This window comes from Formica exsecta, unplaced genomic scaffold, assembly GCF_003651465.1.
Source record: "Formica exsecta isolate Colony F162 unplaced genomic scaffold, ASM365146v1 scaffold236, whole genome shotgun sequence".
NCBI classification, from domain to species: domain Eukaryota; kingdom Metazoa; phylum Arthropoda; class Insecta; order Hymenoptera; family Formicidae; genus Formica; species Formica exsecta.
This window is the reverse complement of record NW_021849640.1, coordinates 795,350-816,052: the sequence shown is the minus strand read 5'-3', so window position 1 is coordinate 816,052 and position 20,703 is coordinate 795,350. Positions and strand designations below refer to the sequence as shown.

General features: G+C 39.0%; 1 long non-coding RNA gene across 1 annotated transcript in view; it reads left to right on the top strand.

Moving 5' to 3' along the window:
• LOC115235845 overlaps window positions 1-20,703 on the top strand; it is a 141,564-nt gene that overhangs the window by 40,029 nt on the left and 80,832 nt on the right. The gene's annotated exons all lie outside the window — the stretch shown is intronic.

Below are 20,703 nucleotides of genomic sequence, written 5' to 3'. Positions count from 1 at the left end.
AAAAAAAAAACGCGGAGGAAACTGGCACGCGTTAGCGTATCGATCCGATCGATGCAACCCGGGCGGTCGCGGCTGCCGCGTGTAAAAGGGCGAAAAATGCACCGCGACTGTCCGAAACGCACGGCTGCACCGCGCCGGTGCCGGTGCCGGTACAAGCCAGTCTGTTGTAGGCAGATTTTGTCATTCGTTTGTACATAAACCCGGAACTTTAACGTAGATATCAATTCGCGCAATTTTTGTTTTTATGCGCTTCCCAATTTTTCATTTGCGAATGAGGTAAATTTGTCGTGGGTAAATTGCTTTTTCGCGCATCGTTTCGATTGTCCATGTGAATAAAAATATTTTTTTTCCGTCCGGATTGTCACTGTAACGAGTAAAATAATAGTTAAATTTATTTCTCTTATATTATTTATTTTCTTTTTATGAATTTATTTTTATATTAAAATTCCCATGAGAGAGAGAGAGAGAGAGAGAGAGAGAGAGAGAGCGGGAGATGAAGCCTTTTTTTTTGTATTTCATACAATAAAGAATATTAATCTTTCCGCAAATAAATATTTTTCTGTCACAATTTTTTCTTCTTTTATGTACCTCAATAAGCATTCTATTTAAAATATATCGTGTGTGTGTATTATATACATCATATATCATATATATAGTTAACATGTACTTGGCTATTATGCGCAGTTATATGTATAATTATATCACTTAATTGCGGTTATTTAATTTAATTATCCGTCTTACTTTGATCATGAGTGCGTGGTAGCAATGATCTCGCCTGTATTATCAACAAAGACAATTGATCAGTGCAAGTAAACAGCATACAATTGCCATTATCACACGTATACATCTGATGCATTTACGCAACTCTCACCTTCAGGCTTCAGACGTGAGTAAACGTATTTATACGGCATGGCACGGGCAGGTTAATGATAATGTAAGTTCACGTCTAGCATCGGCAAATCCGGTGTAAGTGTGAGACCGGGAGGATGGCCGTGTTTGTATTACTTGGCATTGATCCAGCCAACCATTTAATCTGCGATAGTCGATGGACGCGATGGACCTCGATATTATCCTCAAAGCGTTTGCAAGTACGTCGTACATTATCTAGGAATAAATACGCGCGATTGTTTGACGATCTCGCGGAAATGGCGATTTGGATATCGACAAACCCGATGACACAGCGACACTTTTAATTCCGAAATTTCCGCCACCGATATTTCGACCATACGAGATTGCTCTTCGTAAATATCGCAACGTCATTTATTTCGTTTCCCATATAAAGCTATCGGGCGCGAAGATGAGATGGGTTTCCCGCGAGGTGTTATAAAATTTTCATTCGTATTATATGTATATAAATTTTATTGTGGCCACTATTATGGCTGTGCTCCCTCACCGATGTTTGATGCTTCATCGTAATATTGCATTTTGCGAAACTTTCGTAAGCCGGATAACAGTCATAACAGAATTCACTTTATCGTCGCGAGACAGATGCGAGCATTTTCCGCGAGAGAGATAGATTCTTGTTGCCAATAATTCTGCACGGTAATTATATGTTGTTTCGATAAATTTGGAACTGTGTTGCGAGCTTGTGAAACGCGCATCTGCACGACAAGTACAAATTTCGGCGTCGGAATTATCATCCCGCTTTTCCTTTTACGGGCACAACGTCAACGAAATGTCTTCAAGCAACCGTTTACTTTTCCGCCCTTTCATTACCGTTGTAAAACGAAACGCGGGATGTTACGCTTGTAAAAGCACACACACACACACACACACACACACAGTTACTTAACAAGTGCATGCAGACAAGATTAACATAAGTCAACAATGTATAACGCCGAGTTACAGGTGTCGCAAAGATAGCATGTTAATTACACAAACAATAAGTATGCAACGCAACAGTATAATTTTCGCATTCTCGTAACGAGAGCGCGGATTGCAATCATTATTACGTAGTTTATCGGAACGTGACAAGGTACGGGGCAAACGCGATAATGTAGATGTGCATAAAGTATATGTATGTACTACGAGGGTTTATTAGGTCCGCCCCGATATCAGAGGATATTAATCTGAAACGATAGTTTCGTATCGTTGCAGGCATTACTACTTTATTTCCCATTCAATTACTCGCCCCGTGGAATGTTTCTAGAACAGTGGGACGGTGCGACGAACGTCGTGAATTTCAATCTTGCGTTTGTATTTATATTCATACATCCATTTATACGCACAAGAGGGTGAGATGATAAATTATGATCAAGTAAATAACAACGATTATAGATGAATGTGATAAATAGTTTATTAATTAAGTATTGTTTAAATCCGCTTTTTATATTATGTCAATATACGACTAGAATAATTCTGTTTGATAAAAAACATAAATACTTATTTATTTTTGTATAAATAATGTATCGAAAATTGTGCGGACATATTTTTGCGACTTATTCATATCTATAATTTGCTTGTGCAAGATCTTGATATATTAACATATTTTAATTGTAAAATTCATTAAAATTGTAATTATTCATATTGCGACATTCGTCTAAGGGTATCTTTGCTTCCTGATGCGATATAGTCGCAAATTAATTGCGTCGAAACAAAACTATGTAATTATAAGGCGTATTTTATGTCGCATTTGAATGCACCGGCTTTGTAACAACGTTTGGGAAGTAGCCTCCTTCTTGGAGGTTGCTCGGCTTTGCGAAATTACGCGTGTTTCGCTATAGTCCAATGGCCTCTCTAGACGAGAAAGTAAGAGGTCGGGTTGTATTCCTGGAAAAGGAAAACCGTCGAGTGCACTGCAGTTTTCTCTGCGACGATTAATTTCCGGTAGCTTGGACACTGGCACTTTATTACTCCCCGCCAGCCAAGGAACAGGAGCGAAGTAACTACACCGAAGGCTCTATAGGATTTCTTTACCTCGCTTTACACGTACTTTCACGGAGAACATTTATTTTTGCGGCTAACAATACGGCGAGAGGAGCGTGTCGTTTTGCTGCAGCAACCATCTACTTATTTTTAGCCGTCATTTCTCACACTTTATTTTTCAGCTATTATCTCACCAGTCGTCAATCAAGCTCACTCATTTAATAAATATATATAGGATGTTGCAAATTCTCTGCCCTATGCTTGTTTACATATCTACATATATCTGCAGCATAACATAAACTCTAACTTTGATGTAACATAAACTTCTAATTACAGACTGTACTGTACTACGGACGCTAAGGAGCCATCCGAGAGATCCGTCAGAGAAACCGAGAATCTCTCTCGAATATTTATTTGATCTTACTTTTTAATTTAAAATCTAATTTTCTCTCGCTTAATACAGTTCTAGCTTCTTGGCGTTCTTCTCGTCAGATATTGTTAGTTAACCGATTACGTCACGCGCTTCCTTCTTTTTCTTTTTCTCCTCTTTTCTCTTTTTTCCTTCTTTTTCCTTTCCTCCTTCTTTTCTTAGCAAGAATATTGCGTGAAAGTGCGTTTTATTATACCAAAAGGTTCGAGTTCAGGCTTTCTTCAGGCTTTACCCTAGCAAAGAGGACGTTCTCGAGACCCTTCGACTGTGCGAAAGCGACCTTATTCTACGCAGGTCTTCATTCTTTGAATTCCGGAAAGCAATTTGTCCCATCTATTTTGCGCTGATGAATATTTCGTATTCATAAGGCCGCCAGCCAGTCGAAATGCCGGAATGCACGATGGTTTGGAGTTGACGCAGATTATTATAAAATATGGCGGAGATGAATGCAGTTATAATAGTCGTATCGCGTGTAAACAGCTACTGCGCAATCGCGTTCGAGTCTGTTGCTTTAGTCCGGAATTTGTTTGTGTGTAAACTGAATACTATACGATAAATGTACAATGAGATGAAAGCATTTCAAACCATTGAGCGATATAATGACAAGCTTGTATCATTTATAATTTTGAGAAATGAAAGCCTTTCAAAATATATTTAATGCAAAACATTATTAAATATTAATTAAACATTATTAAATATTAACATGAAAAAAGGAAAAGCATAAATTACCAAAATTTTTGTACACATCTTCAAATTATATTTGTATTGTCCTCTGACGTTTTATATTTCGCATCAGTTATTTATATCCCTTGATATCCCTCTGCGAAATTTGGACAGAAAGTTGCGTAGTTATATTTAGGTAAGGAATCACACGTATCACACGTCATTTAAGATTGTAAAGAATGATCGTTGGGCAAAGGGTCTCCCAAAGGATCTTGTTAGTCGTAACAATTCTGGATGACCACTCGAGTGACGAAATCGAGCTTAGGTGAAGCGAATACTAATGAAACCACTCACTTAAATCAAGTCGCGACACGAGAAGATTACGTGGATAGTCGCAAAAATTTCCTATTTAAAAAGTAAAAAGTAAGAAATTAATTTACGTTTAATTTGTCGCTTTACACTTTTAATCGCGTCTGAGATACAAAATTTTATGGAAGAGATCATGAAATTTTCGATTTGATGTACGCGCGAATAATGTAATATTCGTCTTATTAAATTTTACAAAAGAGACGGATACATAACACGTCAGAAGTAACAATAGCTTTGATCTCGAACGTATATCGTGAAATTCTAGTTCGTCTCTGAAAATGGTGGTGTACCATGCCACGGATCAATCATTGCGACCGATTCCACGTGAGAGCACAAGAGAGATTGATTGAAGCTCGATACATCAAATTACAATCTTCTGTATCTATAAATACATATTAGAGAAATTGAATGTATTGCGCAAAAATATACTACAATTTATAATTCTTTGTTCGTGTCACGCAAAAATTATTATAGACATAAATGAACGGGCACATTGAAAACTCGGACGTTCAATTTGTTCTTTTCATACGTCACGCCCAACAAGCAATTAATAGAATCCGGACAGCATTGTGCAAATAATACACGTAATTACGACACGCGAAATTCGCCGGACCTTAATCTTTTGTGCGTATGATTTAATTAATTAACATATTTTACTGGCATTTGATACGTGATTGTTAAATGTGCTCTTTCATAACGTTTGGCATATTACTGTAGAAAAGAACTCTCTATGCCGCTTATTATTATCGGCGATTTATGAATTATGAAGCGATCCGTGAGAAATTAATCGCATTCGGTTTTCAAACGTCCGGTTAACGTGACGATATACGTAACAATTTTCACATCTTGGATGAGAGTATCGGGATATTCTAGCCGTGAAAGATCTCATTGCCCTCGTCGGCACTTTTGCCTGGGGATTATGGGGGCAACGGGGCAAAACGGGATAAGGGCCGATCGAAAATTCTATCGCGAACGGTGCGGCGAGACGTTTCTTTACATCTCGGGACGGGCTTTTATCGGCGCTCGCTCGCTCGCCTACGCCCGCCCCTTGATAAATGCGGGCATCGAGCAAACTGGCAATCGATTAGAACAAAAAGCGCCGCTGAGAACATTTTTCCACCTCTCAAACTTTTCGCATTACCGGGAAATAAGTTTACTTTTGTTCCTCCCGTTCGCGCTTGATCCCCAAATCGAGCTTTCTCCTATAACTCCGCCCCCCCACCCCTTCGTCGTCGTCCTTCTAACATCCTTACAGCAGCCTTAGAGAACTTTTACATTTGATACGTGATTGTTAAATGTGCTCTTTCATAACGTTTGGCATATTACTGTAGAAAAGAACTCTCTATGCCGCTTATTATTATCGGCGATTTATGAATTATGAAGCGATCCGTGAGAAATTAATCGCATTCGGTTTTCAAACGTCCGGTTAACGTGACGATATACGTAACAATTTTCACATCTTGGATGAGAGTATCGGGATATTCTAGCCGTGAAAGATCTCATTGCCCTCGTCGGCACTTTTGCCTGGGGATTATGGGGGCAACGGGGCAAAACGGGATAAGGGCCGATCGAAAATTCTATCGCGAACGGTGCGGCGAGACGTTTCTTTACATCTCGGGACGGGCTTTTATCGGCGCTCGCTCGCTCGCCTACGCCCGCCCCTTGATAAATGCGGGCATCGAGCAAACTGGCAATCGATTAGAACAAAAAGCGCCGCTGAGAACATTTTTCCACCTCTCAAACTTTTCGCATTACCGGGAAATAAGTTTACTTTTGTTCCTCCCGTTCGCGCTTGATCCCCAAATCGAGCTTTCTCCTATAACTTTTCCCCCCCCACCCCTTCGTCGTCGTCCTTCTAACATCCTTACAGCAGCCTTAGAGAACTTTTACGTGGACAATCCCTTCGCCTACTCTCGATACTATCGCGAATGGGACTTCCTCCTGTTTCCGTTTGTGCGCTTAAGTGAAAAGTTGAAAATATCTATTCGACGAAGGGTATTTTATAATTTATCCTGTGATAGAGTTCGGAATTCTTTTTTTCGCGTGCTTTTCGATGGCCATTCTTCGCCGAACTTGCATCATTGCATTTACAAACCTTTCGCAAAGCTCGCTACGCTGAAATTTTAAACGTTGCTGCACATTGCTCATTTTACACACGCGAATAGAATATAAAAGAATTCTATGTATTTCTCATATCATATATATGTTCTGTCATTCATCAAATATTTTATACCGTGTACAATATATTATAAAGAAACTTCTAAATTATTTTCTTTATTAGAATATGCAACACTCGTGTTATACATTTATACAATAAAATTTTGCAATCAAAACGTGCATATGATTGCTAATTGAAAATTTTTCATTAATAACATTAAAAATCTGCTTATTACGAAGAATGTTGTAGTTAGATTAATTATGTAATAAACATTAATCATATAATATTTATCCTATCATATTATCTTTATCATTTAGTGTTTGAATAAGATATTTATTGTTTGTAAATTTGCAGCTTTTTACCTTCTAAATTTTACCTTACAAATCGGTATCTCGCGCGTTGGGCTGATGATTTATTGATTCGTTAAGAGCCCTCATCTCACGACCGAGGGCGGCTATTTCTGTCGACTACAATGCAGTATTTACGCAGCTAAGATAATTCTGATTTAAGCCAATGGCATTAAGAACGCGTATGATGTCGGTGCTACAGTCGTGGTACAATGGCTGTTTCCCGGCCTGAGTAGAAATGGAACGCAGCACGCGCGCAAAAATACAAGTAAAATCGGATTGTTATTGGGTTACGCAACAGTGCTACGTTGTTGCAATATCTAATGTTCGTGCGTGTATTTTACTCGCGTATCATATATGGGATACGACGTGACGTCATTCGTAACGCCATGTCCCTTCGCGTAATTTTTTAATAGCTGTAAATCTCACATTCGCACATTCGATTAGATTGTATTAACAAGATGTTTCAAATCTATAGAGTTGATTGAGTTATTTCTTCTCGCGATCACGGTGATTTCGAGGAAAAGGAAACGGGAGATCATAGATCAGATATGATGCTTGAAGTCGACGCGGGAGAGGAGGAATAAACGCGAAAAAGCATATGACAGACGCGTTGCGTTTCATAATCATCTTGATTAAGAACTCTTCCTTCCTTTCTGAAAAGCTCGGCGGCATCCGCCTTCGTAAAATTGGCATAAAGCATGGATGCTAGGGGCGATCTGTGGCACCGACAGCATGGTATGCGTAGGTGATCTTCGAGGGAACATAAATTTTCGCGCGACTGACAGACGTGACAAACGTTCCGGGATCGCCATACGGCGTGGGGATGTCTGTCTGGTCGCCATCTTTCAAAGACGACGTTAGATTTAATGCGAAGACGGAGGCGGGGGAAGGGAAAGGAGGGATATGATCGCCGCGTGTTACGACAGTTTTATAATATCGCGTCGAGTTATCCCGCGGAATCCCGCGCCACAATTCATCCACCGCGACGTACGTTTCTTTATCGACGTCACGTCGAAACGTAAGGGACGTCGCGGCGTGAACGAGCTCCACGAGGGAGCTGACGCGGCACCTTTGAAACGTATTATGCCGGCGCAACAATTTTCTTTAAGGCAGTCGGTAGGCATAGTGACGATTTCCGACGTTCTCCGAACCCTCCGAATCATTGCTGCTTCGCTGAACCCCTTGGTACTTACGAACGAGTTATCTCGTCACCCTTGAGATGCTTCGAATGAGATATTTCGACGTCGTTTACCCAATGGTCTTTTACGAATGTAAAGATTACTTTTCCTACAACTATTTTTTTTTCCTTCGAATAAATGCTTGAGAAACTAGCATTTTTCCGAGGAACATTTGTATATATTTATATATATATATATTTTTTTTTATATTGTCTCGTATTTTTTTAAGGCTTTCAGCTATTTTTACGTCGCATCTACAATTGAATCGGACAACGTACGTATTTATTTTTGTAGCAAGAAGTAACGGGAGAACAGAACATTTCCGTAAGAAGTATCTCTCGCGCAGTTTCGCTCGTCTTGGAGCTAAATGTCTGCTAACGTCAGTCAAGTCGAATCGATAAATCGCAGAGAGCAGTCGCTGCGGATCATTACTCTTCGAGTTTGCTACGTTGCTCGATTAGATCTGTCGGCCAAGCGAATATGACTTTGCCGTGTTCGCAACCGGTCTTCTTATAAGCTGCAATTTGTTCGTAAAATGTAAAAAAATCGCGCGCGTACGCGGTCAAAAGAACTGTTTCGAAACTCGTACGACCCATTACTTGAAATTGCGTTCCATCGGGACGATTGTAAAAACGTTTCTAAGAACTGCAGCTGCATCTGCAGTAAAGTTATCAAGGAAAACATTTTTTTTTAACTTTCTGAATCCTAATAAAATTCCATGAGAATCCCCTGAAAAAAATCAGAGGATTTAAAAAAAGGGATTCAAAAAATCTCTGAGAAATGCAGATTTATTATGTTTTTCCAGGGAGTAAACATCCTGTATAAATATATTTTTAGTAGATATAAATTGATGAAGTTTAAAAAATGTATTACACGCGTTTCCTTTTATCCTTTATAATAAGCTTGAAATATGCACGAATGCACGGAGTGCATTCACGCAAAGTAATTTGCGTGCGTCTAGCGGCATGTATACTTAATGTTGAGCTTAACAAAGTTCGACGCTTAATTGATCCACGACCGTCCTAATATAACTTGGCTTCTGTCCACATGCGTGCTCCGCTATTTGAACAAATTAGAGGAGTCAAACGTTCTAACTTGGCGTAATTAAACGGTGGATGCATGCTGACCAAAAATTAAATTTCTTCACATTGGCACGTCGATCTCGCTTGGAATTAGTTTGTGGCAAATTATGACGTAGCTCCATCAAAGTATTTGACGTGTCGTCCCTGCACGCTGTCCCGATCGAAAATTTACCATCGACATTTACATCCGACTCGACATTTATTACCTTTTTATAGCCATTAAAAATTTGGCTCGCAACAGAATTCGTGGCAGTATAACTATTATTATATTATTTTATCATGAAAATTATACATGTATAGATACGGTTTTAATTTTATTACTTATTCACCATGTGTATATATAATCTATTTAATGTAATTTATTGCATTATATATTCACATTTTGCGCATGCAATTTTAATTAAACTGTATAATAATGATCTTCATCAAGTATGGTAAAAGTTAAAAACATATTACTTACCATCCTCTCTGTTAATATAAATTGTTCATATACTTGATATTAAATTCGATATGCGTATAAATTGTTGAGGACATTTTTGTATTAACGAGCACACACAATAATTTTATATCGGTTCTTTTGTACTTTGCATTTAATATTTATTTCACATATTTTCCTCTGAGAACACATGTGCTGAAATATTAACCGCTTTTTTTTTAAATCGAAGCCTGCCAGAATACGGGATCATAAAAATTCAAGAGAACAAACGTAAAATGAAAAGAATACCTCACGTATCTCGTTTTTAAGTGCATAAAGCGAAACGGTTTGAGTTATGATCCTTCTCCCCGATACATAATAACGCGAGGAACGAGAAGCATATCAGAATTTATCAGATAATTTGCATTTATGAGAAATGCATAATCATTATTTTATTACATAAAATATTTTTATTATATTATATTTAAATATCATTACTCAATTTAAGAAGAAATGATTTCAGTTATAAAAGATAAATATAAAAGAATTTTTATACACCATTTTTTATACAGTTTAAAGAGAGTCATGAGATATCTCAATATTAGAAAATTAATTTACAATTAAATTCAATTCTAATTAAAATCTAACAGAAGAATTCAGATATTCACGGTAAAGGCTAAAGAGTAAAGGTAATTTTAATTTCGCACTCTTGGAAGTTGAATTGAGCAGTGTCAAAGTCAGCGCCGTTACAGTGGCAATTACGCGGCCTTTTTATTCGATCGTTCGCGTTTACGATCGTTCGTTTCTAGAAAGGCTAACGAAGTGTTTTATGTTCCCTTTCGCGTTCTACGCGCGAATTGGCGATCGCGCGAGCGAACCATCCGGTGGGTGCATTGAACGAAACGACATACGCGCGTCCACTCAGTCGAGGAAAAGGTTTGTCGATAAATCGAACTGCCGTGGTCGAGCCAATTCTGCCGAATAATTGCGCGCAGTAAATTAAGAAGATTCATTTTTTATTTTTTTTTATATAATATAAAGAGCTATGGCAACGTTGCACGACATAATAAACATCTTTTCCAAATCCTACAATTTTTGTCATACAATTTCATGAGCATTGAATATTATTTGTGAAATTTATCGTTATCTCCCAAGGATCTTTACATTTTGCATTGTGATTATGAATTCGATGTACTTCCATCAATCTCTACAACGATAAATCAAATTTGGATATATGATGTAGTTAATTTCTCTGTAAATACTAAGCGAAATATATGACATCGATATTCCCATCTTTAATATCAATTTAATGCTAATTGATAGAAGCAATAAATTCAAGATTCAAGAAATTAGCATTAAATTATCACTTAATTATGCTATATACTAAAATTAGATTTTTGATGATCGAGATGCCAGAGGTTGATGAAGTATCAGATGGTGATCGATCGTAAGCGATACGAATTTAAAACACGGTCGGAATTTAAAATAAATAATTAAATATGCATTCACGCATGCTGCCAAACGAGAATGGATATCTATAATATATATTGAACATTTGTATAAAACAAATAATAGAATTATGTGTATATTGTATCGTTCTTTTTTTTTTATTCCAATTCAACTCACGGTAGGTGACATAAATCAATTTATCTCTCGAGCGAGAACAAAGTTTCGCATCTAGGAAATGTTCGCGTTTTAACGGCTAACTGCACCAGGGGAAAACTTGCGCTGTAACGACCTGAAAAAAAGGAAAGCTTCGCGCGGACTTAATCCAGGCGTTGTTGTCCGGGGACGTTTGCTTCGGAAGCGACGAGGCGATAAACCTTTGGTTCTTGAACGCAAGTTCGATCGATCATTGCGAGAAACTTTCCGCTCGTTCAATAAGTCTCGACGTTCACTTTGCGCGCGGAACTTTATTGCGATGTTTTCGCGTAACGACAGACGACACGCGGAATATCTCTGCGAAAGAATACACGGAGTTTCCCATGTACACGGCGATGCGAACCACGCCAGCTTTCCGTCTGGTTAACGTCAGTAGTTATAACGTCACCTTCTCTTATTCAAGCAGACACTCTGCGAAATCGCAGCAGATTAGTCTACAAGTATTACTCACGCTATAACGCATCGTATAAGTGAAGAGAAATATGATTCAAGAGAATCTCAAGGATAACAAAAAAATAGCTTCATAATTTTTCGCGGCTTTTGAATTATTAAAAAAATTATTTTCTAACTTTTATTTTTTTTAATGATTTATTTATTTTTTTATTTATTAGTTATTCTTTTCGAAAGAAACGCCCATACTCAGATTCGATTTAGAATCAGCTTCGCGCATGATATTTTAGTCATTTCGAATAGTCAAGTTATTAAGTCGAGAATCTCGCAAACACAGATATCGCGCGTTCATCCCAATAACCGCGTAGCGCAAATACATTACGCTCGCAATACCATTCGTTCAACTATAACGTATTGTGCTCATGAATTTTAAAGCACGATGATTCACGAGAGAGAAATGTCATTTCGCGCTAACTCCTATACGCGACTATAATGGATGGCGAAATTAATTTGGCTGTAATCTTTATGCACAAATATATATATATCAGACTATGCTACTATTTCTGTACAGAGTTATTTTATACGAGTTTGCGAACACTCACTGGTTCCATCTTATCGTATTGTTGCGTAATTCTTGTTAACTTTTTTGCACAAAAACGTTACATTGTAAAGATAAAATACTTCGCACACGCGAGGCGTAAACGGCATTTAAAGTGTCATAAGCACGCTCTGGTCTTTGACAGGAGAATTTATGTACCATCGCACGGAACTTTCGATGATTCTAGCTAAACATCGCGGTGTATGATTTTTCGCGAACGTTTTAACGTTTTAAGCATAACGCGCCTTTTTGACTGTCCTCAACATTTGTATTTGGTTGACTAAGCTGCTTGTACAATAATTTATATAATATTCAATATAGTTGAGTTGTTTGTTTCAAATGCCCGTCTTAAAAATACATTGATGCCTTTTTTCATTTGAAGTCAACAAATTTGAATAATAAAGAGAAAGATAGATAGAGAGAGAGAAAGGCGCTCGAATATCATGGCGATATGAGGTTGCGATATGAGTTTCACATGTGCCGGCGAAAATTTAACTTTAATCTCGAAACGCTACAAACGATATTATCTTATACATTTCACTTTGCGAACGAGATATCAAATTAATTAACACATTTATTTTGCATATATCATAACGCTGTCTGAATTGCTTTTTAAAGGTCTTTTGTATTAATACATAAAAGCACGTAATAAGCTTTCTCTGCGTTAATAAAGGGCTCGCGAATTTTAAGGGTTCACAATTAATTGCGATACAATGAAATATTGTAACATATTAATAACACAGAGCGAAATGTCATTCGATGATGATGATTTAGCGCACGGTGTAATTAAAATTGCTAATCAAGCAGTATTGTATGCATTTCAGCTAATATCAGGAAAGCGATATAGCTCTCGTTAACGTACATGCAACGAATTTGCATCGTCGTCTGATTGATGCACACGACGTGAGAGTTCTATCTCGTTAATCTAACCCGATCGCGCGCGCGATCACGCTTCAGCGCATAAATTATAAATTAGTCCGAGCACCACCATTGTTGCTTAATAACGTGTCACTCAACGAGTATAGCCTCAGCTGATCCGATAATCGCATTTGAATCGAGTGGTTGGTCTTAACACGTTATTGCACGCCAAACATCTCGATTAGCAATTATTTTATCAATCCGATAACTGGTATTTCTCTCTCTCTCTCTCTCTCTCTCTCTCTCTCTCTCTGCCTATGTAAAAGCATGATTTATTATGCCATCTGTCAAATATGATTGGAATATACTCCATATCATAGTTTGTCAATACAAACTGGTATATTTTTATGTTAAAAGAAACATATATATATATGTGTCAACACAAAATAAAATTAAAAAACGAGAGTAATGTAGAATACACATAATACTATAACAGTAATATTACGAGAAATTATTACTTCCAATTTTCTCTGTTTGTATAATTTGATGGAATATATAATACTTAATATAAATATAGTACTCTTTATACTGAAAATAATTTAAATTATGTTGCAATAATGTTTTTAGCAATACAATGCGTCTCAATGAAAACGCATCGGTTACGTTGAAATGATGTAATCAATATACACAGTATGCGTAACTAAAATCGGCTACCACGTGCGAATTTCAGTAGAGGAAAACGATGGAAATATATCGTTCTCGTTATATCGTATACACGCGGCTCGCGGAAATTCGCGTTGCGCTTCGCCGTTCCCGATCGGATCGGGGCGATGGCCATTCTCGCGATCCAGATATATCATCGATCACGCGCGACACCTCGGCGCTCGCATTATAAATTAGAATCGAGCGCAGCCGTCGCCCAACGAACGTCCGAGATATCCGTGTAGCCGTGACAATACAGAGGATGGCAAGTGCGCCACGTGCGTACTCTCTCGCGAGAGAGCTCGCTCGCTCGCGCTTTGTTGCCCACGTGTTAATGAAATCCCGGCCTGTCAAATCCACGAGCCGGCGCGGCGCGATCGTCCGACGCGTATAATAAACTGTAGCCGAGCGTCGACGCGAATCAGAAGCCGATCGTGTACGTGTGCGTGCTTATGATTGATAGATAATTGCTCTCGTCGGTCTAACCATCGTGTCGCATCGCGTCGCGTCGGTGGTGTTACATCTAGACGATGCAACGCGCGCGGTAACATCGGGTAAACGTCGATGGGCGTGCGTGATTGTTATTTACGATCATAATCAACACCGGGCGCAGCCTCGCACGCTCGTCCGTATCACATTTCGGGAATAACGCTTCCGCTGACACGCCCATGGCGACGATCCGGTCGCGTCGTCGATGGTGGACCATAATGGCCGGATGCGATTTATACTTGTCGGAGGAGATCAGCGAAAGAGGAAGAGAGAGAGAGAGAGAGAAAGAGATTTGTTGCTGATGCGAGTAATTTGGTATCGTTTGCGAATATCGAAAAACACAATGAGCCTAAAAGTTAACTCCCCGTTTGAGAGAGAGACAGAGAGAGAAAATACGTAAATCTTATCAATATAAATATTACATTAAGACTTTGTAGAGTCGGCATATTGCAAATGAAAATGAAATTATGGAATTCGAGTGCGAAAGGGTTAATTTAACAGAATCGGCGCCCTTGCCTATTACAAATGAGAACTTTACGGTCTTGAGAACGATAACGTCTCGCGGCGCGGTACATTCACAGTATTTATTGCGTGTACGATGTAGATTAGTTACAGTTCCCCGCTCAACGGCCCGTAATCTCCGCATTAAGTAATCCCAGATCGCGCTCGCGCGGAAACGTTCGCGAAACGTTTCTTCCTTCACCCTCGTGAGAATATTTATCACGCCACCGCTTCGTGTAGCCTCGGACTCACCGGCGCGGTTCATCTCGACTCGCGGCCGCGTTATTGCCGGCTTTATTCCGTTGGGATTTATGAATTTAACCCGGCCACGAAATACGCCACCGCGGGGCTTTTCGCGGCAGATCGCGAATTAATGCGAGTCCGCCCGCGGTTGGAAAAAGATAAGAAGTCGGCGTGCGGAATATCCCCCACCTTCCGAATCTTTCCCGCATTAGCAGGCATCGCCCGCGCTAACGAGTATACTTAATTTTACGTTGCGGCGACTGCCGCTGACACGAGATTAAAAACGTTTACGCGAATATAACTGCGGCATAATTTCTCCATGCCGCGCGCTTTGCGTTTATCCCGCGGACCGACGCGTGCATGCATTCGCGCAGTTTATGCGCACCGCGCGGGGAAATGTACGACCGAGCGGAAAATCGCGGTTGCAATCAGCGGTCGAGCACCGCGCCTGCGAGTCGTCCGGCTATGCGCGGAGTTCGACTACTTGCGATTCGTAAGCAACCTCAACTAGCAGCTCGAAATTGAATATCTGATTTTGTTAGAACAAAGACGGTGATATAATATGAAAATAAAATACAAGAAAAGATAAGAATTTAATTCACGGTAAATAATGCAATGATAAATGACCGCGATCGAGCACCGCGCCTGCGAGTCGTCCGACTATGCGCGGAGTTCGACTACTTGAAGCCGATTCGTGAGCAACCTCAAGTAGCAGGTCGAAGTTAAATATTCAATTGTGTTAGAAAAAAGACGTGATGTGATATAAAAATAAAATACAAGAAAAGATAAGAATTTAATTCACGGTAAATAATGCAATGATAAATGACCGCGATCGAGCACCGCGCCTGCGAGTCGTCCGACTATGCGCGGAGTTCGACTACTTGGAGCCGATTCGTGAGCAACCTCAAGTAGCAGCTCGAAGTTAAATATTCAATTGTGTTAGAACAAAGACGTGATATAATATGAAAATAAAAGAAAAGATAAGATAAGAATTTAATTTACGGTAAATAATGCATTGATAAATGACCGCGGTTGAGCACCGCGCCTGTGAGTCTTCCGGCTATGCGCGGGTTCGATTATTGAGGCGATTCATGAGCAATCTCAACTAGCAGCTCGAAATCGAATATCCGATTCTGTTAGAACAAAGACGTGATATAATATGAAAATAAAAGAAAAGATAAGAATTTAATTTACGGTAAATAATGCATTGATAAATGGCCGCGGTTAAGCACCGCGTCTGCGAGTCGTCCGACTATGCGCGGGTTCGACTACTGAGGCGATTCGTGAGCAACCTCAAGTAACAGCTCGAAGTTGAATATCCGATTCTGTTAGAACAAAGACGTGATATAATATGAAAATAAAATAAAAGAAAAGATAAGAATTTAATTTACGGTAAATAATGCATTGATAAATGGCCGCGGTCGAGCACCGCGCCTGCGAGTCGTCCGGCTATGCGCGGATTCGACTACTGAGGCGATTCATAAGCAACCTCAACTATTACAGTAGCTCGAAGTCGAATATTCGATTCTGTTAAAACAAAGACGTAATAAAATATGAAAATAAAATACAAGAAAAAATAAGAATTTAATTCACGGTAAATAATGCATTGATAAATGGCCGCGGTTAAGCACCGCGTCTGCGAGTCGTCCGACTATGCGCGGAGTTTGACTATTTGGAGCCGATTCGTGAGCAACCTCAAGTAACAGCTCGAATATCTGATTCTGTTAAAACAAAGACGTAATAAAATATGAAAATAAAATACAAGAAAAAATAAGAATTTAATTCACGGTAAATAATGCATTGATAAATGGCCGCGGTTAAGCACCGCGTCTGCGAGTCGTCCGACTATGCGCGGAGTTTGACTACTTGGAGCCGATTCGTGAGCAACCTCAAGTAACAGCTCGAATATCAGATTCTGTTAGAACAAAGACGTGATATAATGTAAAAATAAAATAAAAGAAAAGATAAGAATTTAATTTACGATAAATAATGCATTGATAAATGACCATATACATAATAAATTGAAGATGTATCATAAAAGAGATCCGAACTATAATTAATAGATCTGATTTAAAAATATAAAAAACACACACGCTGATCTAATATTAGTTTTGTTTATGCGCAATTTAATAATACATATCTCGTTCAATCTTATTTACATTATTTTCGAACTAAAATATCAAGTAATTAAAATAAGCGATAAAGATAAAGCGTGCAGCTGTCAAGCTAGTTACAACAATATTTGCATAATTTACATGGGGTATCTTCATCCATATTGTAAACGACGACTTATGCTGTACATGAGGCAATGACAGTGTAAGCGACCGTTTAGCGTCATTCTGCCACGATGAGCCCCCGTAATCGGCGTTTAGTACAGTTTGCAGCCTTGAGTAGCCGTATTTCCGCAATTTGAATGAATTTGCCTAAGCGCGTCCGCCAGCGCGTTATCGAACGACGCAAATTATTTTATTACGCTTATCTACGCGGATAATTTTTAATGACCGTGCTTAATGGGCTGTTAAGCGACTGCATTATCGCGAATGGCTTGGCGGGATATTCTGTGCGAACGTGAGCTAAATTTGAGCTAAACCGTCGAAAGAAGTAGCCTACCGTTTGTAGATACGATCTATTTCACATTGAATTACGCAGCTGGAGATAGAGATTCAAGATTATCTCATATTATTTTTTTATATGTAATATTCGTATCATTCTTATTATGTGATATAGTATTACTTAAAAAAAAAAAAATTGCAATATCTAATTTAAGATTTACAATATTACAGATAATTCATTTTTCGCATACGTGCAAGTGAATCTCGTTACATTGTTACGTCGAACGAGAAATCAAATCGGACAGTGTCAATACTTGCGCCAACCGATGCGGAAGTCGTTAAATCGAATAATATGAACGTAATGCTCGTTAGCCGACGGCAATACCGTTGAGTCGAGTCAACCAATAGAAAATGTAAATTGCAATTCCTATCTCGTGTACTTTCCGCACGCATTTTCGGTTTACGCAGCGTACCCCGGATGTGACCATCGCGACTTCAATTATTTATGGCGTGCATGTAAATATAACAATTCAATTTAAATTTATTACCATTTGCTTCTTCCCCTCCCCCTTCACATTTCCTGTCGGATCTCGCGGCATGAATATAGAGCCATTTAACTAGCGGGCGCATCGCACGAATAACGTTTGGAATAACATTCGATTCGTTATGACGTGATTGTGAGAATTTGCGACACGCGTCCACCCGCTATATTTACTTTACATTACGCGGTTGTTGTTGTTTTAATAATACATATATGCGGTCATTTTCATCGAGTCGACTGCAATTTCAACACCGATGTACATATCAATGAGTGGCCGCAGCAAACGACGAGAACTTTTAGTGTGTGAGTTAAAAAATGCAAATTGCGAGCGATAGTTCACGTTCATCCATGATCGAAATAAATTTAATACGGTAATAATGAAAAGAAAATATTTTCCTGACCCCTCAAGATCTTCGTAAAAAAAAGTTAGTCTCTCGATAACGAAAAATCGAACGACAGAGAGTTTTGCGGATGAAATCAAATCTTTAGTTCCGAATATAAAATTTAATTTATTAACATAACATTAATGTAACTACGAAAACTCGTAAAAATATCCGCGCGGATATTTATTTATATCGAAATGATTTAATCAGATTAATCATAATCTCGCAATAAATTAGCAAATTTAAGTTGAAAATAGCAAGCATTTAACAAAATGACGTTTTGCCCATCACAGATACAGTCACGTGTCGTGATACGTTAAAAATATGAAAAGGATATCGTATATATGTAAATGATCTTTATGATTGATTATTTAGCGCTTTGTCGGATATTGGCGGCACGTTTCTTATAGATGGAAAAAAATGTCGAAGTCGTTTGATAGCAGCTAAGTATCAGGACTAAAGCTGACTATATTCATACTTTGCAATCCCCTTTCTTCCTTCCTTTCTACCTTTCCTCATTTTACCCGCCGCAAAACTGCTCGAAATCAAGCGACGAAGACGGAAGCTATTCTTGATGCAACGCGAGCATCGTAGATTGCTTTTACTCTCGGCAGCGTGAGCTTTGTGTCGAGGTACTTCAGCGAATTCTCGACATTTTCCATTTCCGCCGAAATGCTCGTAAACATAGATGAAAGGAAGGTGAGGGAATCCGATGCGGATAGAGGCTTGCCGAAGTGTGAAATAATATATAAAGCGGGGATGAATAATGACTCAGCTACATAATCCATTGCGGTCGGGATGCTTCTCTTGACTTCCTCAGATGTCGTTTAGCATCTGAGAAAACACATCCTTTCTGTGACATAATATGTACAATATAGTGAAGCGGCACTATCTCGATATTGAGATAGTAGTTGTCATATCTCGCACAAGGAAGATTATATATTAGACTCTCTAGATTCCATTTTTTACTAAATCTGTTGAATTAATGAATATATCTTAACTTAATAGAATTTTAATATTTAAGACAAATCATTAAAAGAAATTATATATATATATATATATATGTGTTTAATGATAATATTAAAAATTAGATATATACGGAGAGACTACGTCATAACGGAAAACTTGGCTAAATTGAAATCAAATTTTAAATTCACTGGAGAGAGATATGTGGTAAGCGCGTGATGCCAGGTACGCCCTGTATGTGACGGCACGCATCGATCCACTGATATATATATTGAATATATGATTCTTCGCGTTTAAGTTCTCCGCGTCCTAAATTCCACGCTTTAGGGCTTTTCTTCCGCGGCGGCGCTTATCTTACGCGCCATCGAAGTACCTCTTATAATTTTCACATGACGTTAAAGCCGCCGCTAACGGTAAGTCGCATTTAGCGTCCGGAAGTTCCTGATCTTAAGCGAGGGATTACAAGATACTTAGCTCTCCGCTGCACGGCATTACCGTTGCACAGCGACGGCAGATTGTACCTGAAATTCTTCTCCAACTTTGATTCTAACCAACGTGGTTACCACGGATTCTCGCGCCTTATTTTTCAACGCGGCGAGGATAAACGCGCGCCTTATCCTCCCTTAATGCTACTTATTCAGTTGGCGAACTGTTTTGCGAATTATACGTCGCGACAATGAATCGTGCCGCCAATTCCGAGCGAGCCGTCACTATTCGCCGAAAGTGCGTATCATCATGCCGATAGATCGTCGAATGAGTCGGCCGGTATGTTAGGTATGTTTGTCCGCAACATGCAGTATTGCGAATCTGTCACGATCAGCTTTGTTAATGAGTCATTACCCCAACGAGACGACCCACTTCTGCGCGAGGTGTACCACGAGAACGGTCGTTACAAGTAAAGCTTGCACACGGGATCGATCGTCGTGCATCAGCTTGGACGGATTGCACGCGTCCTCCCGTGGAGCTCTGCCGGGATTGCTGATAATAGCCGTGTGTAGCCACTGGAAAGTAGTTTGCGATTACGCGCCTCTGTGTGTCGAGTTAATAACGTTACGGGAAACATTACGTTGCGACAGGACGCGTCGACAGAATAGAGACGGATGTTTTATCTGGAAATCATTATTAATGATTATTAATTTAATAAATGAAACATTTGTCACGCAAGGTATTTTACCACAAGTTCCGCGTGTGGTAACATTATTACTCGTACTTTTTACTCGGAAATATAATTTACAGGAATAATTCATGTATTCATTATTAATATTCAATATTAATCAAAATGAAACAGGATACATTTATCAAAACTTT